We start from the raw sequence: 21,595 nt of genomic DNA, 5'->3' as shown, positions 1-21,595 counted from the left end.
TGACTTCATGCTTTAGGGGGCAGCTGTTACAGGTCTATTTTAGCACATCACTCTTGACGATCAGATCAGTGTAAACAGGGTTTATAAAACCCTAATTCAGTTGCTACATGCCCTAGACATGCCACCTCATTGAGTGCTTTCATCCATGAGATTTTCCTGACTTCAAACCTTGCTGAAGTGCTTCCTTGGGTCACCAACGCACCCCTTCTCAAGGATAAGTGCTTTGCAAAGCAGGTAGCCCCATTCAAGGTTGTTTTGCAGAGCACCTAAGTCCACTCAAGCCTGTGCTGGGCGAGAATCCTCGAAATTTTCATTGGATCGTGAGTATATTACACCTTTCTAGAGCCTTCTAGAAGGAACCCAACCCCTATCCTATCAAGATGAGCTCAACTTAGGATAGTCTTGGATCATCTAATCCTCTATCCTCTCATCCCTTTGAACATGGAAACTAATCATCCAATTATGGAAAAAAATTCAATGCCATATTAATGAAAAAAACGACTTGCATTCATCTATAAATTTGCCTCCCATCATAGATCCAAGGGGGCTTGGATATTATAGAGAAATATTGTTAGTTGAGAGACTTGAAATCATTGTCAAGTAATGTTATGTTGTTGGATTTATGTTGCTATTGGTGTGATGAGGGCTTGGACTACGCTGGATGAGTGACATGAGATCGAACCACGTTGGGTGTAACATCTCCTTCTATCAATCGATAAAGTGGTTTGTTCCTTTTCCAATACTTTTGTCTATATCTGTGATGAATGTATGTTCAAATGTTGTCAATTCCATTTGTTTACAATAAATAGATCATATGCTTTGATTTTTGTCATCTTCAATTTATGTTGGCAGGTACCAGTTGAGCGAATTCAGTTTGAGCGGGAGCGATGGGAGAAACTCAAAGGAGATCAAAGGAATCGAAGGATCACAAGTAGGTTCTTTATCTTATCTGTTTATTGTAGGAAAAGGTTAAACATCTTTACTTCAGTTTTTCTAAGTGTAACTACCCACTTAGGGAAGATATACTTATCCGTAGGTATAAATTCCGTATAACACTCCAGGGACCACGTTTCATAAATTTTCAGACTGGATACTCCTGGTACACAATACTACAATATGAAGGCCACATTTCATCAAATTTTCACACTGGACCCATTAGTAACATTGAAGCTCAAAATCAATCACCACTGCAATACAACCATCAAAACCAATCACTGAAACTCAATCATCAATCTCTGACATAACTAAAACCAATCATCAATCTCTGAATCAACCATAACTGAATCAATCAATCACTGAAACCTCTGACATATTGAATCAAACAATCACTGAACCTATGACACAACTGAATCAACCATTCATTCAAACTTAATCAAATTCAACCAATCAACTGGAACAGACAGATCACTATAACCAGTACACAGATCTGAACCCAGAACACTGCATCAAAAGCCAGAACCAACTGTAACCTCAAAAATCATGTGTTAGACTATATATGCTTCTTCAATGAAGCCAACCTGCGTGTATATGCAACTTCCTTTAGCCCAACCTGTGTATACCTCTAAAGATACTGAATCATAAAACCTCTGAACCACAAACTGTACCAATCAGTGACATTCTGAAGATCTACTATCAATTTATAGAGTTCTAAACAAATAGCAGCAAGGATCACCCTTCTTACTCAATCAATCAATCAATCAAACACAAACTCTTTATGCATTCAGTTTTACTTTTAGATATAAGAAAACTTCATTGACAGACAACGGTAAAACAGTAGCAATGATCTGATAGATCAATCATCCCTGAACATCAAGCTTTTCTTTTGCATACACTACTTGGAAGAGCCAAACCAACGTGTATACTCACATTCACCAAAGCGAACTAGTGTATATATCTGCAAATACTTACTTATAACTTCGCTGCAATTCCAGACTTCAGACATATCTAGATCATCACATATAAAGGATAAAACATGTGTTAGCAATCAGATCTAGGCTATCCATTATCAGATCACATAATGATAAGTTATTATGATCTTGATCCATCATTAGATCCCATCCATCATCAAACACTCAGGTGCATACTTAGTTCAGATCAAGCAAAGCATCAAAAACCCATAACATGCATATTTTCTTTCGATCTAATACTTCATAAGACATTCATTATTTCTGCACTTATCCCTTTGATCTTCTCCTCCTTATATAGTTTTAGCCTTTCTCAATGCCTCGGATCAAAACAACACTTAGAGCCTATGGTATTCTTAGACGGGATCAAATAACCATTAATCTTCTCAATATTGTGGGCTAATACCATTGTATTGACCCTTGGTATTCTTTCACCTTAATTTCCTTAATTTTTCATCCCATATATGCTTTTTCTTCTATGAAAGTGCGTGCATATGTATACGCTCTTTTTGTACAGTGAACCCGCGTGTATACGCTCTTTTTGTACAGTGAACCCGTGTATACAACTTAACATACCTGAAAATGTCCTTTTTCTTCAACTTCTTGATTCTGATCTGTAGTCCTTTGTTCCTTCATCCTATTCTTTTGTACCATTACTTTGTTCCCTCTTAATAGACCTGTTATAATGTGATTTGCCATTGTACATTACTTATGAACTGCCTTGCATTTTGTCACATCTATAAGCACAACTGCCATGCATTCTGTCACATCTGATATCTCTCCTGTAGATTCATCACAACAACTTCCATGCATTCTATCACATTTTATATCTCTTCTGTAGATTCATCTAGTTACCATATACAAGTGAGTTGTTTTGCTACAAGTGGGTTGCCATCAACTACAACACATGTATCATAATGCCAACAATCTCCCCCTTTGGACTTGATGGAAACCATGTTGGTGTTGATTACTGCAAGCTCTAGAAACTGTTAGAGATAGCAAGCAACACCAAAATACTCTCCCCCTTTGACATCAAGGGCAAAGGGCGGACCATGATACTCTCCCCCGTTGATATCAAGGGTAAAGGGCTGACCAAAATGAAGACTTTCATATCTGAATGAATATGAACATTGATCATGCTCCCCCTAGGCACATGCTGAATTCTCTGATTAAACTCCCCCTTTGTACATGCTGAGATGCACTATACCGTCCATGCTCCCTGTGAGCAAATGCAAAGTCTGCAAAAATATTTTCCAAAGGAATAACATGACTCTATGACTCAACTATGTGAGTATGATCTTCCTATCACCAATGGTTCATACATACATTAATCTCCCAACCAAGTGGGGATATACCAAATTTGACTCATCTACCCAACCAAGTGGGGATATACCAATTGTTTATACATGACTGGAATATAACAATTATTACTTCATCCATCCCATGCAAAGTGGGGGTAAAAATTACATCATATGACCAAGAAGGACTCATTAAAATACTATGACAGACAGAGACATATTATTACATCACGGGTCTTTATATGACCTTTACATCGGATGATATACACGACATTTATAATAGAGACCAAATATCTAAACAAGACCATGATAGTCATCAACAACTATCATACACCCTGTATGATTTTCACCATAAGCATCTGTCAGCAACATCCAGACCAACAACCTGTATATGTCCATCATTAGTTCCCAAGATATGAAAATTTAATTATCATCAACCTATGACAAAGTATGCTACTTATAGATATCAACTCATCCTCTTGATCTCATCAAGATCAACTTGCTCTGTTTCCTTAGTAGAAAGAGCCTTATCATAACCTTCCATGAATCAACTAAGCATATGCCATATATCCAAGCTAGTAACACAAAATCATTCACATCACATCATATGTATGTGAAAACACCATAGTCATCATCTATGATCATAGCATCATCATCAAGAACTGCATGATCTTTCCACAAGAACCCTCAATATATCAACCATGTATCATCACTAGGAAACATCCCACATCTGATAAGCATCAAACACGATAATTAACATATGTGAGTATCAAACCTATCATCATAATGTAAGAAGTCATCATCATTATGTGACTAAGTAAGCCATGTCTCCAAATAGATATGAAACCTGCAATATCACCTCCTCTTGGCCAACCAACAATATTAATCATTATGCATAATGTGTACCTATCAAAGAGATAGCAAAGAAAACCATGAGCTCACAGTCATTTGTCAAACTTTCTTGATACCATCAAGATCAACAATCCTCAACCAATATATCATGTGAGAGCCAAGAACTATGTGAATCCTGCACCATATGAACTTTATACATCTTTGAAGGCATGATGACGGTAACATAAAAGAAATGAGTGACTCTAGTCATCATGAATTTGTTTACTCAAGCTTTGTTCTTCTCCTTGTCCTTATGAAGATCACCATGTATATGTACTGTATGCATCATCAAAAAGTCATCCACTATCATCCATAAATCTTTTTTGAATAACAACTATGTAACCCCAAGCAATACAAGTATCATCTGAGACTTTATCATAGGCAACTCATAATTGTAGCATAACATGATGTATCATTTAAACACTTCAACAACATAAGTACCAATGACTTATGAACATAATGCCAACAATGCATTTATTAGAAGCATAGCATATTCTCCCCCTGAACCTGTGCCAACTATTTACTGTCAGATCTGTCATTGCATATATCAGTAAGAATAATCAAGGCATCATCATCAACTAGTTATACATCAAGTCATCAACAACTTATGAGGGTCAAAATCACTTCTACATATCATCAATAGATGATAATCATCATCAATCAGAACAAAAAAGATAATTGATAATTGACGGAACCATATCAGACCCCTTTTCGTAAGTCTGCCCCATAACTTCATCAAAACAACATATACGCGACTGTGCAGCTTCGAACTTGCGTATATACATGACTTGTCTTCATGATAACTGTGTATGAGAATTAAAACACTGAAATTTCATACTCTCAGTTTCTCCTAAGTCTGTTCTGTTTGTATACTGAGCTATGCCACATATTTCTGGTTGTACTTCCTTCTTCTTCCATACCTTGAAGTGTGATGATGTTTGCTCCTTTTGGTATGTTGGCCGAATTTTGATCCTACATTCTTTTGCTATATGCCCAAACTTGTTACAAGCATAAAATCTTATATGTTTCATATTCCCTCTATAACAGTGAATGGCTTTGTGACCAAACATATTGCAAGAAAAACAATATCCCTTGAAGTACCTGGAAGCTGATGATCTTTCTATGTGACAGTTATTAGCTTGAACCATTTTACTTCTGCATCTGGCTGCAACATGTCCAAAATTATGACATATAAAACATTCAACATTATTCATCAGAGGAAAGAATCAATTAACACTTCCATAGTTAGGAGTAAATGATTTTCTTTGAAGAGTTTCTTTCCTTGGTTGTTGATGGGGTTGACCTCTTATCTCCTTGTTGAGCATTTTAGATTTTACATTAGAGTTCCTCGCTTCAGTTTTTGAGCTAGATTCACCTTTAATAGTTTCATGAAAACCAAGACCATATTTGATGGCAGGAGACCTTTGACTACTAAGAATATCATCCAAATTATTAGTATTATCTTGAAATCGTAAAAGTTTATCATTTTTTTCCAATTTACCTTTTAGGATATTTACCTCAATCTGATATTTCTCGTCCTTTTCAAGATACTACTTCTTCATGATTTCTTCAACTTTTCTTCCTTCTTCCACTTGTTGCCTTAATTCGAGAACTTCATTTTATTGTTCTTCAAATGCCTGGAGTAGTTCTTCATTCTGCTTATTTGAATTTTTGAGATCTTATTTTAGAGAAACGACCATAGCTTCAAGACCTTCACAGTAGTTGGTTCTTTCTATAAGTTCCTTGGTTGTTGTGCCCTTTTCATTCACTTCATTTCTCAATGATGCCACTTCATCCTGCAGCCTTTGACTTTGATCTTCCTTTTCTTTGTACTTCTTCTTTATTGTGCTTCCTTCCTCCAAATAGGATTTTAACCTGATAATTTCTTCTTTGTAGGCACATTCCCTTTTATCAATTAGATCTTTTTGATCTCTAATTGTGTCTGTGAGATTTTTAAATTCCACCTCTATTTGATTTCTTTCTCTTTCACCCATAAGAGCAAATTCAGTTGTTTCACTGTCACTTTCATTATCTTCAAATGAACAGAGAAATGTATCACCAGAGGACAACAAATTCGTACCTGATAGTTCTTTTGCTTGTTCATCTTCATTCTGAGGTGATTCTGAATCTGAAGAGTTGCTTCCACATAAAGGCCAATCGTCTCTCCCACTGTCACAGTTCCTTTGAGATGTCTTCTTCTTTTGAGGTGCTTTCTTCTTTAGCTTCTTTCCCATTGTTACTACGGATCTCCTTCAAGCGATCAAGCTTCTGCTAAAGGACCTGCTCTGATTCCAATTGTTGGAAATAATACTGAGAGGGGGGATGAATCAGTATTTACAAATTATATGCTACTTCAGTGAAGGGAACTCGCGTGTGTACACATCTGTTCTCAAGGCAACCAACATATATCCAGTGAACTTATGATTCAGTTAATTCAACATATGCTGATCTTTAATCAATGCATCAGTACTTTATTAAACATTAAACAATAACCATGTGCAATAATAATAAAATAAACCATCACACATAAGCAACACACATGAACACCAAGATTTAAGGTGGAAACCCAATGTGGGTGAAAAACACATGTTGTTATTGTCTCTGTCTTCTTTTAATAATAACAAAATATATTTACAATCTTGTACTGGTGCAGGCTCATACCAGTACGCAGGCACCCACGTGCAGAAGGCTACAACCTTCTCTCATTCTCCGGCTTCTACTAGAAGGGAGTTGCAACCCCCTAGTTCTTGTACTAGCAGATATGTTTACTAGTATGTAGGATATGAACTACAGAAGGCTACAACCTTCACTCGTTCTCCAGCTGCTACTAGAAGGGAGCTCCAACTCCCTGATCAAATCACCAGCCACTACTGGCAGGAAGCTTCGACTTCCTCACTGAAAGCTCCAACCCTCAGTATCCTCCAGGGACCGTGTTTCATAAATTTTCAGGCTGGATACTCCTGGTACACAATACTACAATATGAAGGCCACGTTTCATCAAATTTTCACACTGGACCTATTAGTAACATTGAAGCTCAAAATAAATCACCACTGCAATAAAACCATCAAAACCAATCACTGAAACTCAATCATCAATCTCTGACATAACTGAAACCAATCATCAATTTCTGAATCAACCATAACTAAATCAATCAATCACTGAAACCTATGACATACTGAATCAAACAATCACTGAACCTCTAGCACAACTGAATCAACCATTCATTCAAACTTAATCAAATTCAACCAATCAAATGGAACAAACAGATCACTGTAATCAATACACAGATCTGAACTTAGAACACTGCATCAAAAGCCAGAGCCAATTGTAAAATCAAAAATCATGTGTCAGACTGTATATGCTTCTTTAATGAAGCCAACTTGCGTGTATACGCAACTTCCTTTAGCCCAACCTGCATATACCTCTAAAGATAATGAATCATAAAACCTTTGAACCACAAACTGTATCAATCAGTGACATCTTGAATATCTGCTGTCAATTTACAGAGTTCTAAACAGACTGCAGCAAGGATCACCCTTCTTACTCAATAAATCAATCAATCAGACACAAACTCTTTATGCATTTAGTTTTACTTTCATATCTAAGAAGACTTCATTGACAGACAACAGTAAAATAACAACACTGATCTGATAGATCAGTCATCCCTAAACATCAAGATTTTCTTTTGCATATGCTACTTGGAAGAGCTGAACCAACGTGTATACGCACCTTCACCAAAGCGAACCAGCATATAGATCTGCAAATACTTACTTATAACTTCGCTGCAATTCCAGACTTCAGACATACCCAGATCATCACATATAAAGGATAAAACATGCGTTAGAAATCAGATCTAGCCTATCCATTATCAGATCACATAATGATAATTTATTATGATCATGATCCATCATTAGATCTCATCCATCATCAAACACTCAGGTGCATACTTAGTTCAGATCAAGCAAAGCATCAGAAACCCATAACATGGATATTTGCTTTTGATCTAATACTTCATAAGACATTCATTATTTCTGCACTTAGCCCTTTGATCTTCTCCTCCTTATATAGTTTTAGCCTTTCTCAATACCTCGGATCAAAACAACACTTAGAGCCTGTGGTATTCTTAGACGGGATCAAATAATCGTTACTCTGCTCAATATTGTGGGCTAATACCATGGTATTCTTTCACCTTAATTTCTCTAATTTTTCATCCCATACGCGCCTTTTTTCTATGAAAGTGTGTGCATACGTATACTCTCTTTTTGTACAGTGAACCCGCATGTACACGCTCTTTTTGTACAATGAACCCGTGTATACAACTTAACATACCTGAAAATGTCCTTTTTCTTCAACTTCTTGATTCTGATTTGTAGTCCTTTGTTCCTTCAACCTATTCTTTTAGATTCATCACAACAACTGGCATGCATTTTGTCACATCTGATATCTCTTCTGTAGATTCATCTAGTTATGTAGATTCATCTAGTTACCATATACAAGTGAGTTGTTCTGCTACAAGTGGGTTGCCATCAAGTACAACACATGTATCATAATTCCAACACAATTTGCAATTTGAATCTATAAGAAATTTCTACATGGTATTAGAGCTAGGTTTTTAGAAATTTCTACAGGGTGTGATAACTAGATTTGTAGAAATTTCTACATGGTATCAGAACTAGATATGTAGAAATATCTACATGGTATCAGATCAGGAACCACTATCAAAGTAGGATTCACATTAGATCGAGAATTTCAAATTACAGATTGATAGAGATTTAGTTCAGGGCAGATCCAGAAGACTCTATGTGTAGACTTCTTAATGGAGCTAGAAGGATGCTAGTGCAGTGACCTAGTGACACAAAAATGAGTTTTGATCATTGATATTGGTAGATTGACGAGCATATATATTTCCCATTGGGATATCGAGACTTAGAGGGAGTCTAGTTTCAGAGGGAGCAACCCTATGGAAGTTAGTACTTCAGGATCTAGGGAGATCAGACTCATTATTACAGTAGTTGCAACAACAGTGGGAAAGAAGCAAGAGAGTAGCAACAATAGAAATATGAGAAGATCAGATTTATCTCATGCATTCAAAACCTTGCAGAGCAAGGTAACGGTTAGAGACTTGGTGGTTGAGAGGGAGCATGAATTACCTCTCAACATGCAGCCACAGAAGAAGCCTCAGGAAGTTGTGGAGCATGTTGATTTTTGGTAGCATCAGATGTGCTCTAACCCTCAAAATTTGTAGGGAGGCTAGGACACATGTATTCCAGAATACCCATAAATAATTTTAGGAAATTCCACCAGGAGACAGTTTTATTAAAATAATTAATTATTTTTAATGGATGCCTAAGTATAAACTTAGGAAATTAAAATAATTAAAGGGTATTAATAAAACTGGGTGTGAATCTTTTAGAAGAAGATAGAGATCAAGTCAATATGATCTGAGCCATTGGTTAGAATTTAATCTGGGTCGTTGATTACTTAATGAGAAGATTATAAGAAGGACTTGAATGGGCATTTGGAAGACACATCTAGTGAGATCAAGAGACTGATTTCTCAAGAGAGCAACGCAACAGTTGCCGGAGAGGCCATCAAGGAGATTTATTGCAGTGAGGGGTAGGGATAATTTTATGATTGGAGAGTTTCCTGATCCGGGGATACATTGCAGAGGAGGCAGAGAGAGATCCAAAAGAGGCAGCACAAAACCACGTTGGGCAGTATAGAGCCACGCTGAGGAAGTGCAAAGCCTGAGAGGAGATTCGAAATTCGCTGGAGAGTCAAGTTCTAGAGCCAAAAGCCAAGGTGTGAGACTAGAAGGATAGAGAATCAAATTTCCACAGGTAACTCGACCAACAATAAGGGTGACACAGAGCCTACTGGTTGTGATGCTAAACTGTGTAGTCTAACATAGAGGCAATGCAGAGGTAGTGTGGGGCTTTCCATTCAAAGCTTGGATCAATATTCAATCTCCAGTGATAATGTGAGGTATTTCTCACTAATTTCTCTTCCAGTCAGATTCTCTGTATCGGATAGCTAGTAAGGCATCCAAAGATTGTATTCAGAAACTAATACATAATAATACAAACCCTCAACTACTGCACTGTTTTTCTCGCATTGGGTTTTTCTTAGGACATTTGTCCAAAAAAACGATGTCAATCTTGTGTGTGGTTATTTCTTCTTGCTCATTTCTTGTTTCCGCATATAATTTAATTAGTGAAAGGTGCAGTCATATTTTACTTCGATATTTATAGTGTAACATGGTAAATAACTTGCATATTAACAAGTAGGAGGACTAATATCAATTTGCTATAGTAGGGAGTTTGGGTCTCCAAATTTTCACATGGTATCAGAGCACATGTGAAGCAAGGGAGTATACCGGAAGAGCCCAACGTTGAAGAGGAGGGAGATCGAAGTGTTGCATCGGCAGTAGATCGAATCCCCAAAGGGATTGTGCAGTCCAGACCAGGAGGGAAATATTCTCGAGGAAAATCTCTCTCTCTGAGTGAGTTGGCAGAGAGGTAAGATTTCCAGTTCATGATTTTTCAATGGCAGAGGGAGCAGCGTTGAACAATCTTCAGGTGGGACACAATTTTTTGCAGTAGTTGTTGGGTAGAAAAACATCAAAATAAGGAAGAAGACATTTTTTGAGGGAATTTCTTCCTTAGTGAATTCTAAGCCTAGGAATTCTATTTCTCAGTTGCTGAGTAGCAGTAGTGAGGAGCAGACCTACTAACTCCAATAGGGAGTGCATAGGCCAGACTAGTAGTTGTGCAGAGGAGAGAGGGAGCAGTTTGAATTTTTGTTGGTAAAGATGGGAGCTAATGGGTCAAGAGATCAAGATCGATTGGACGGAACATCCAACTATGTGATCTGGAAGGCTAGGATCTTCTACCTTCTAGATGAGCATGACCTCAAAATCTATGTCGATAGTGTGGTAGATGAACTTACCGATGCAGATCCACTCAAGAAGTACAAGGCTAAGATGGCGAAGGCCAAGCGGTTGATACTCGACGGTGTGAGGGATCACGTTGTATGTCACATTGTTGGCAAAGGGATGACCAAAGAGATGTGGGATGCCTTGGCTTCGTTGTATCAAGGATCTTTCGAGTAGCGGAAGATGTATTTGGAGAAGAAAATGAGATCTGCAAGGATGTAGAAGGGGGAACACATTGATCTGTTCCTATCGAAGCTTCAGGAAGTCTAAGATCAGTTGAAAGATGTAGGATCAACAACTTAGCCTACAAATATGGTGAGGTTAGCCCTGAATTCAATCTTAGAAGAATGACATGTATTTTTCCAGAGTATCCTAGGTAGAGAGAAATTTACGGATTGGGAAGGGATGTGGGCTGCACTTCAACAGGAAGAGATGAGGCGAGACTTAGTCAAGTGCAAACTTGATGGCAACAACAGCAGTGGGACGAAGCCCAAGGAGGAGGAGGAGAATACACCCTAACATCAAAGGGGTAGCAGGAGCAATGGAGGCAAAAGAAGGATGTTTCTAAGATCAAATGTTTCTAGTGTGGTGAATTTGATCACTATGCTACGCAGTGTCCTCTCAAGAAGAAGGACAAGGACGAGAAACATGATCTGTAGGTTGCAACCGCAAAGATAAAGGAGGAGTTTTCCATGATAGCCCAGATACCTCCAAGGGAGAGGTAGTGTGATCTAGTACTGTAGTTCGAAAGAACTATAGATGGGAAGGATCCTTGAGGATTCCACCTCTTGGATCAAGACCTTGCTACAAGAGCCTATAATTAGTAATAACAGGATGGACTAGTGTCAAGTGGTGCAGTCAGGTGCCAGAGTGACAAATGTAGTGGCTAGTAGCAACCATATACTGAGCAACGCAGAGCTAGTGTTGGAAGTAGTGCAATTCGCATAGAGCAGAGTCAACAGCAGCGTAAAAGATTCAGTGACAGCACAGATTCTAACAGCAGTCAGAACTCGGACGCCAGATGCATCATACTGAACATAGTTGGTTCAGTATTTTGGATGTTTTTCTGTTGCAAATGTTGTAGTGGCAATAATAGAGTTGTAGTGGAGATGTAGATGGTAGCAACATGTAGAATCAGTAGCAACACAAATGCAAAAATTACACAGTAGTTGGTGGGCAATGATGTCAAACATCAGCAGCACAGAGGGAGACATTACAAAGTCAAGATGATGCTTCAACATGTTGCATTACTAGAGCAAATTACTTGCTAAGAGGGAGTGTTTATTTTTGGTAGCACCGGATGTGCTCTAAGCCTCAAAATTTGCAGGGAGGCTAGGACACATGTATTCCAGCATACCCAGAAATCGTTTTGGGAAATATCACTCGAAGACAGTTTTATTAACATAATTAATTATTTTTATTGGATGCTTAAGTATAAACTTAGCAAATTAAAAAAATTAAAGGGCATTAATAAAACTGGGTGTGAATATTCTAGAAGAAGTTGGAGATCAAGCCAATATGATCTGAGCCATTCATTAGAATTTAATCTGGGCCATTGATTACTCAACTAGAATATTATAACATGGACTTTGATTGGAATTTGGAATACACGACGAGTGAGATCAAGAGATCGATTTCTCAAGAGAGCAACACAATAGTTGCTAGAGAGGTAATCAAGGAGAGTTCTTGTAGTGAAGGGCAAGGATAGTTTTCCAGTTGGAGAGTTTCCTGATCTGGGGATACATTGTAGAAGAGGCAGAGAGAGATCCATAAGAGGTAGTACATAGCCACGTTGGGTAGCATAGAGCCACGCTGAGGCAGTGCAGAGCCTGAGAGGAGATTCAAAATTCACTGGAGAGTCGAGTTCTAGAGCCAAAATCTGGGGTGTGAGATCGGAAGGATACAAAATCGAAGTTATAGAGGCAAATCAACCAGCAAGAAGGGTGACATAGAGCCTAGTAGCTGTGATGCTAAATGGCATAGGCTGACATAGAGGCAGTGTGGGGCTTGCCATCTAGGGCCTGGATCAGTATTGAATCTCCAACGATAGTGTGAGGTATTTCTCACTAATTTCTCTGCCAGTCAGAGTCTCTGTATCAGATAGCCAGTAAGGCATTCAAAGATTGTATTCAAAAACTACTACATAATAATACAAACCATCAGTTGCTGCACCGATTTTCCTGCATTGGGTTTTCCCGGGGACATTTGTCTAAAAACAACGGTGTCAATCTTGTGTGTGGTTATTTCTTCTTTCTCAGTTCGTGTTTCCACATATAATTTAATTAGTGAAGGTTTCAGTCGTATTTTACTTCGATAGTTGCAGTGTAACACAGTAAATAACTTGCATAAATTAACAAGTAGGAGGAGTAATATCAGTTTGCTACAGTAGGGATTTGGGTCTCCAATTTTTCACATGGTATCAGAGCACAGGTGAAGTAAGAGTGTAGACCGGAAGAGCCCAACGTTGAAGAGAAAGAGGGAGATCAAAGTGCTGCGTAGGCAATAGATTGAATCCCCAAAGGGATTGCGCAATCCAGGCTAAGAGGGAAAGATTCTCGCGGAAAATATCTCTCCAAGTAAGTTGACAGAGAGGTAAGATTTATAGTTTGTGATTTATCAATGGCAGAGGGAGTAGCACAACAATGAATTCAATGCTGAGAAGTCTTCAGGTGGGATGCATTTTTTTGCAGCAATTGCTTGGGCAGAAAACGTCAAAAGAAGGAAGAAGACACCTTTAAGAGGGAATTTCTTCCTTAGTGAATTCCGAGCCAAGGAATTCTATTTCTCAGTTGTTGAGCAGTAGTAGAGAGGAGCAGATTTACTAACTCCAACAGGGAGTGTGTAGGTCAGACTAGCAGTTGTTCAGAGGAGAGTGGGAGCAGTGCAATTTTTTGTTGGTAAATATGGTAGCTAATGGGCTAAGAGATCGAGATCGATTGGACGGAGAATCCAACTATGTGATATGGAAGGATAGGATCTCCTGCCTTCTAGATGAGCATGATCTCAAAACCTATGTCGATAATGTGGTAGCTGAACCTGCCAATGTAGATATGCTCAAGAAGTACAAGGTTGAGATGGTGAAGGCCAAGCAGTGGATACTCAACAGAGTGAGGGATCATGTTATATGTCACATTTTTGGCAAAGGGATGACCAAAGAGATGTGGGATTCCTTGGCTACGTTGTATCAAGGATCTTTCAGGCAACGAAAGATGTACTTGGAGGAGAAAATGAGATCTGCAAAGATGCAGAAGGGGGAACACATTGATCCGTTCCTATTGAAGCTTCAGGAAGTCCGAGATCAATTGGAAGCTGTAGGATCAACACCTAAACCTATAGAGATGGTGAGGTTAGCCCTGAATTCAGTGTCAGTAGAATGGCAAGTATTTGTCCAGAGTATTTTGTACAGAGAGAAATTGCCGAATTGGGAAGGGATGTGGGCTGCTCCTCAACAGGAAGAGATGAGCCGAGACTTAGTCAAGTGAAAACTTGATAGCAGCAACAGTAGTGGGATGAAGCCCAAGGAGGAGGAGGAAAATGCACCCCTAGCATCAAAGGGGCAATAGGAGCAGAGAAGGTGGAAGAAGGACGTCTTGAAGATCAAATGTTTCCGGTGTGGTGAATTTGATCACTACGCTAACATCATGTCCTCTCAAGAAGAAGAAAAGGACGAGAAACATGATCCATGGGCTACAACTGCAAATATCGAGGAGGAGGAGTTTGCCATGATTGCCTAGATACCTCCAGGGGAGAGGTGGGGTGATCTAGTATTGTAGTTCGAAAGAACTACAAATGGGTAGGATCCTTGAGGAGTCCACCTCTTGGATCAAGACCTTACTATGGGAGCCCATAATCAGTAGTAGCAAGATGGACCAGTGTCAGGTGGTGCAATTAGGTACTAGAGTGATAGATGTAGTGGCTAGTAGTAGTGAGATACTCAGCAGCGCAGAGCTAGTGTTGGCAGTGGTGCAGTTGGCACAAAGCAGAGTCAGAAGCAATGCATAAGGTTTAGTGACAGTGCAAAGTCTAGCACAAACGTAGAAGCTTCAGTGATAGTGCAGAGTCTAGCAACAATCAGAACTCAGACGACAGATGCATCATACTAAACAGAATTAGTTCAGTATTTTGGATGGTTTTATGTTGCATTGGCAACAGCAAAGTTGCAGTGCAGAGGTAGTTGGCAACAACATGTAGAGTTAACAACAACACATATGCAATAATTGCGCAATTTTTGGTGGGCAGTGATGTCAGACATCAACAACATAGAGGGAGATTTTACAAAGTCAGGGTGATGCTTCAACATGTTGCATTAATAGAGTACATTTTTCGCTAAGAGGGAGTGTTGATTTCTAGTAGCATTGGATGTGCTCTAAGCCTGAAATTTGTAGGGAGGTTATGACACATGTATTCCAGAATACCCAGAAATCGTTTTGGGAAATTCCACTCGGAGACAATTTTATTAAAATAATTAATTATTTTTAATGGATGCCTAAGTATAAACTTAGCAAATTAAAATAATTAAAGGGTATTAATAAAATTGGGTTTGAATCTTCTAGAAGGGGATGAAGATCGAGTCAATATGATCTGAGCCATTGATAAGAATTTAATTTGGGCCGTTGATTACTCAACGAGAAGATTATAAGAATGACCTTGATGGGCATTTGGAAGACACATCGAGTGAGATCAAGAAATCGATTTCTCAAGAGAATAGCATAGCAGTTGTCAGAGAGGTCATCAAGGAGATTTCTTGTAGTGAGGGGCATGGATAGTTTTTTGGTTGGATAGTTTCATGATCTGGGATACATTATAGTGGAGGTAGAGAGAGATCCAAAAGAGGCAGTGCAGAGCCACATTGGGCAGTGTAGAGCCACGCTTAGGCAGTGCAAAGCCTGAGAGGAGATTTGAAATTTGCTGGAGAGTCGAGTTCTAGAGCCAAAAGCTGGGGTGTGAGACCAGAAGGACAGAGAATCGATGTTCCAGAGGAAAATTGACCAACAAGAAGGGTGCCATAGAGCCTAGTAGCTATGACGCTGAACTGCTTAGGCTGACGCAAAGGCAATGCAAAGGTAGTGTGGGGCTTGCCATCCAAAGCCTGGATTGGTATTGAATTTCCAATGATAGTGTGAGGTATTTCTCACTAATTTCTCTGCCAGTGAGATTATTTGTATCATATAGTTAGTAAGGCATCCAAAGATTGTATTCAGAAACTACTGCATAATAATACAAACCCTTAGCCGCTGTACCGGTTTTCCCGCATTGGGTTTTTCCGGGGAAATTTGTCTAAAAACAACGGTGTCAATCTTGTGTGTGGTTATTTCTTCTTGCTCAATTCTTGTTTCCACATATAATTTAATTAGTGAAGGTTGCAGTTGTATTTTACTTCGATATTTACAGTGTAACACAATAAATAACTTGCATGAATTAACAAGTAGGATGAGTAATATCAATTTGCTACAGTAGGGATTTGGGTCTCTAAATTTTCACAGAGCAGCCACAATTGGAGAAGCAGAGAGGAGACTGAGTGGAGACATCCACTCAAGAAGAGACCTCCAGTAAGGGGAAATTTCGAGCCAAGTGGGCAGAGAGAGCACATGCAGGCATATGTCCTGGTGTGAGGTGGGGTGATGTGAAAAAATAGTCCCAAGAATTGCAGAAATTTGGGTAGGGTTCAATGAGGTGTGTTTGTCTCATGGATCATTACCTTGCTACGGGGGCCCACAGTATTCAGTATCCGGAGGATCAGTGTCAGTGAGACACTGAGAAGTGCAAAGCAGTGTTGACAGCATAGCAAGAGGTTCAGTAGCAGAATCAATAGCGACGCAAATTTTTTCCCAGTAGACAATTGGAGACACAATTGATTCAGTTTATTTTGTTTGGCTGCTTTTTGGTTGTAGATGTTGCAGTAGCAACAACAACAACGACAAGAGTTGCATGCATAACATTCCAAAGGTATCTGATTGGGATACAATTGAATTCCTTTCTTCTTGAGAGGGAGTGCTCAACGACAAGAAATGTTAAAAAGAACATCAAGAAAAAAAACTAATTTTATTTGTCCTTTAATTAAATTATAATTGTTCCACATCTCATGACAAATTGTAATAGTTAATTAAGTTAATTTGACTTAGATGGCTCAATTAATTCGAGTTGAGGGTCTAACTAGAGTCATGTAGAATGTCTCCTACAATTAGGAGCACTAGTTGAGTTTATTTTGAGTTGTAATTATTTAATTCAGTCTAATTGAGTTAAAGTCAGTGATACTAGTTTCAACTGATGGAGGAATTAGTGGGAGGTCCAGTGGTGGGGTGTAACTTGCAGTGATCAACTAGTAAACTCAAGATTCACTCATAATTAACTTATGCATGTCAGATCGGAGAAAGACCTAGTTGATATCAGAGTTCGGGGACAATGTACTATCAGTTGTAAAATCATCTAAATTAAACAAATGATGCATGCAGTTAGAAGAAGGCCTAAAATAAATAATTCATTAATTATAAAAATCACTAATTTTAAGCATTCGAAATGCCTTTAAAAGGAAGAACGAAGGCACACGTTTAACCATTGTTTTGATGAGCACGAGTTGGTGATACCAAGAAATAGGAAGCACAAGTTTGTGCGTGGAGCTTGTGAGAGAAAGGTGTGCCAAGAGAAGCTTGTGCACATGTTGGTAGTGAGATAGATAGAGATAGTGCAGAGTTTGCTTGTGCTTGAGCAAAACATTGTAGTCTTCTCATATTTTTTGATTAACACAATATACAGATAACAGGGGCTTTTAGTTGTGGCTTTCCCCATAAAATCATTGTGTTATGTGTGATTGAATTTTTTCTCTTATATGCTTCTTGATTTCATTGATCTTTTATTGTTTCCGCTGATGAGTAAAGTAGATTCAAATAAATTGTTTTAACATATTATAATCTGCAATTTGAATCTACAAGGAATTCTCTATAATAATTATATTTATTTCCAACTAATGACCACAAAGTAGGTCAAAGGGACTGTCGCGTACAATGATGTCCACACAAAGTGGGAAAACCAAATGGTCTCCTAAAAAAAAGATACAATGCATGAAGTAAATCAACATTTGGCCCTGATGGAGAAGATCAAAGAATTAATAGGTTTGAGGATTAGACCCATCTCTCCTAACATTCGAAGTTGAATGAAGAAAACTGAAGAAACTCAACAAAGTCCGTTGGCCGATGAAGAGCCAGTGGAAAGTGCGCACTCTCCACTAAATCATTACCTGGGGGACTTTGCGCGCTGCTGAATTATGGAGGACTTAGTATGTCTCCTAGGAACGGATCTGAGACAGATCTGTTGCTGAGATCTCGTGTGGCGGGGTGAGGTCCCACAGATCCTCATTGATCTATAGTCTGGATATGTAACGACATCAATCAGTCTCTTGGTGACCCTGTCTGAAGGTAGTACCCTAAAAAATGTTGTGATCCTTTGTGTGGGTCTGGTCTAATGGGAGGTTGAAGAAAATGTGCTCGGAACCTGAGAGCCTCCTTCATATATAGGGACAAACATCTCCAATCGAGATCTCTGAAAAAGTCGACGAGGGTTTGAGAATCTCTGAACAAGCAATAGAACCTTCCTCTGATCTCGTAGTAGACAGGACATTCAAAAATGAAGTGCACCTTAGTCTCTACTTCCTATAAATGACATACCTGGAAGATTCTATCTGGTCTATCAACCTAGTGGTCCGTCTCCACCCAAAGTCTATGAGAACCTACTTTGAATTGGCCTAGAGAAATGCGAAGAGCATGTACCTAGTGGCGAAATGTATACTAGGGTCAAACAATGAGCCCATCTCTCTTCTCCAAGAAGTTCTCAAAGTAGAAGGCCATCTTTACACTGTTTTTATAAAAAAATTCTCTGGACACATTGTTCACCCTTGTCAATAGGGGCCATCTATTTACCCCAACCAATAGGACCAATCTATTTTCGTGGAGCAATCAAAATTTTGACACGTGTTAAACACACACCAACGAATAGCAGCCATTTATTTTTGTGGGAGTAATAAAAAACGTTATAATATACTCAACTTTCAAATTTGCCTAGAAAATTATGGAAATTCTGATAAAGATTTTGATAAAATCTTGTAGGAGTTTTTGTAAATCCAAGTTATAGCTGTCAAACTTTAAAATTTTGGGTGTCTCAAAATTTTTTAACGGTACTGGATCCATTTCCACCTTTAAAAACTCCATTCAAATATTTCTGCTGCAAATGTTTTAAATTTTTTTTTTGGGGAGATTTCGGCTATTTTTGACCCCCAAATTTGATTTTTTTTTGGGGGGAGATTTCCGCTATTTTTGACCCCCAAATTTGAAAACTAAGTAAACCACGCCTAAAAAAATTGACACCCATTAAATTAAATACACCCGGAAAGAATTTGACACCTGTTAAATACACACCTAGAACACGGGAAGAGAATTCGATAGAATACATGGACCCTTTCCCTCCATCCTGGAAGCGTTGAGGATTCGAGATTTGAGCTGCTTCTGGAGCATTCGGGTAACTTTTCTCTGAGTTTTTGACAAGCATCGCAGAAATTCCAAACCATAGTGAGGGACCGAAAGATCAGTTGTGCTAATAGAGTTAGCGGAGGGGTGGAGTCTGAAGCCAAAGAAGGAGTATAGAAAGAAGAGGGGTGCGTTTTGTAGGACTGCATTTTGCTGGTGTGGTTGAAGCGGTTGAGAGTTTTTTGAAGCGGAGTTAGTATGGATGGACATAGTCCACAAAGAGGGAGCCGCCGCATCCGCAGCGGTGACGCACCCTACAGGAGGGGTTTTCGTCGCTCCAGGTTGGATGATGCTTGCAAGAACCGCAAGCAGCCTGGGCATTTTGTTCGTGATTGCTCAAATGTGTCAGTTTGCAAAAACTGTGGACTTCCTGGGCATATTTTGGTGGAGTGCACCAGGAAGTCATTGTGCTGGAATCGCAGGGAGCCTGGTCATGTTACGAGTCAATGTTCTAATGATCCCATTTGTGCATCATTTCCACAGGATTTCTATTGTTTGTTCCTGTGGAGCTGATGATCCCATTTGTGCAACGTCTCCATTGGTCAATGTTCACTCTGTGATGTGCAGAGAGCGTGCTCGAGTTTAGCAGCTCTAGATCAGGGCTTACAGGTTCATGTCCGCATTGTTAAAACTGGATTCGAGGCAGACGTGTCTGCGGTTACTTCTCTTGTGGGTATGTATGCTGAAAGTGACTGCATGGAAGGATTTTGCAAGGTATTTGACCAAATGTCCGAGCCGAATGTAGTCACATGGACTGCTACGATTGTAGGATATACTCAAAATGGGCAACCAGAGGAGGCATTGCAGGTTTAGAGTAGAATTCTTGAGTTGGGAACGATGCAAAATTCATTAATGTTGGTTAGAGTTCTAAGAGCATGTGGCAGCCTAGGAATTATTGGACTTGGCTCACAAATTCACGGGAATATTGTAAAAATTGGGATATTCTCAGATGTCACCGTGGGTAATGCTCTTGTTGACATGTATGCCAAGTTTGGGTGTATAGAGTCAGCCTCGAGAGTGTTCAATAAAATGGCTGAAAGGCATATAGATTCTTGGAATTCAATGATAGCCGGATGTGTACAGAGTGGGAATAGTGATGAGGTTGTACAACTGTTTCAACAAATGCAATTAGAAGGGTTCAAACCAGACCAGTTCACTTTTGCAAGTTTTCTCAGGGCATGCGCTGGTCTAGTAGCTCTTAAACTGGGCATGGCGATTCATTGCAAAATCACCAAGTTTGGCTTTGAGTCTGACGTCTTTGTACGAAGTGCACTTGTTGACATGTATTGTAAATGTGGAATGTTGCACCATTGTCGCCAAATGTTTGATGAAATGCCTATACGAAATGTAATGTCATGGACTGCAATGATTGCTGGATATGCCCAACACGAGCATGGAAAGGAGGCTTTGAAACTCTCTTGTGAAATGTTCGGGACAGGAATGGGTGCAGAAGAGTATACCTTCACAAGTATACTTCTTGCCTATTCCAGCCTAACAACCCTGAAACATGGAAAGATGGTTCATGCTTATATTATCAGGACCGGATTTGACACAAGTCACTCTGTTGTGCAGAATGACCTTGTTGACATGTATGGAAAATGCAGCAGTACAGTTGATGCATTTCATGTGTTTAACAGAATGTTTGCTAGAGATGTTGTTTCATGGAATGCAATAATAGCGGGATGCACGCTGAATGGTCATGGCAAAGAGGACCTGAAACTATTTTGTCAAATGCGGCTTGTAGGTATAGAACCAGATGAGTTCATTTTACCCAGTTTTCTCAGGGCATGTTCTAGGTACCCAGTTTTCTCAGGGCATGTTCTAGCCTAGCAGATGTAGGACAAGGCGAATGCATCCACAGTTGCATAATCAAAACTGGCTATGAGTTCAATACCTGGGTTGCAACATCTCTTCTTGATATGTCCACAAAGTTTGCAAGCATCAAGTCTGCTTGTAAAGTTTTTAACAAAATGCCTGAATGCAACTTGATTTCATGGACTGCCATGATTACAGGATATACCCAGAATGGGTATTGGGAAGAGGCATTGAAA

The 21,595-nt window shown here is 39.1% G+C and overlaps 1 pseudogene; it reads left to right on the top strand.

The window, feature by feature from the left end:
• The first annotated feature begins 20,381 nt into the window (after positions 1-20,381).
• Positions 20,382-21,374, top strand: LOC149166433 (pentatricopeptide repeat-containing protein At2g13600 pseudogene; annotated as a pseudogene).
• The last annotated feature ends 221 nt before the right edge of the window (positions 21,375-21,595 follow it).

Source organism: Pinus tabuliformis, chromosome 5_1 (genome assembly GCF_031772625.1).
Source record: "Pinus tabuliformis cultivar Carrire ecotype Pingquan chromosome 5_1, CPIR1, whole genome shotgun sequence".
Classification (NCBI taxonomy): domain Eukaryota; kingdom Viridiplantae; phylum Streptophyta; class Pinopsida; order Pinales; family Pinaceae; genus Pinus; species Pinus tabuliformis.
The sequence above is the reverse complement of the archived record's forward strand: the minus strand, read 5'-3'. Positions and strand labels throughout refer to the sequence as shown.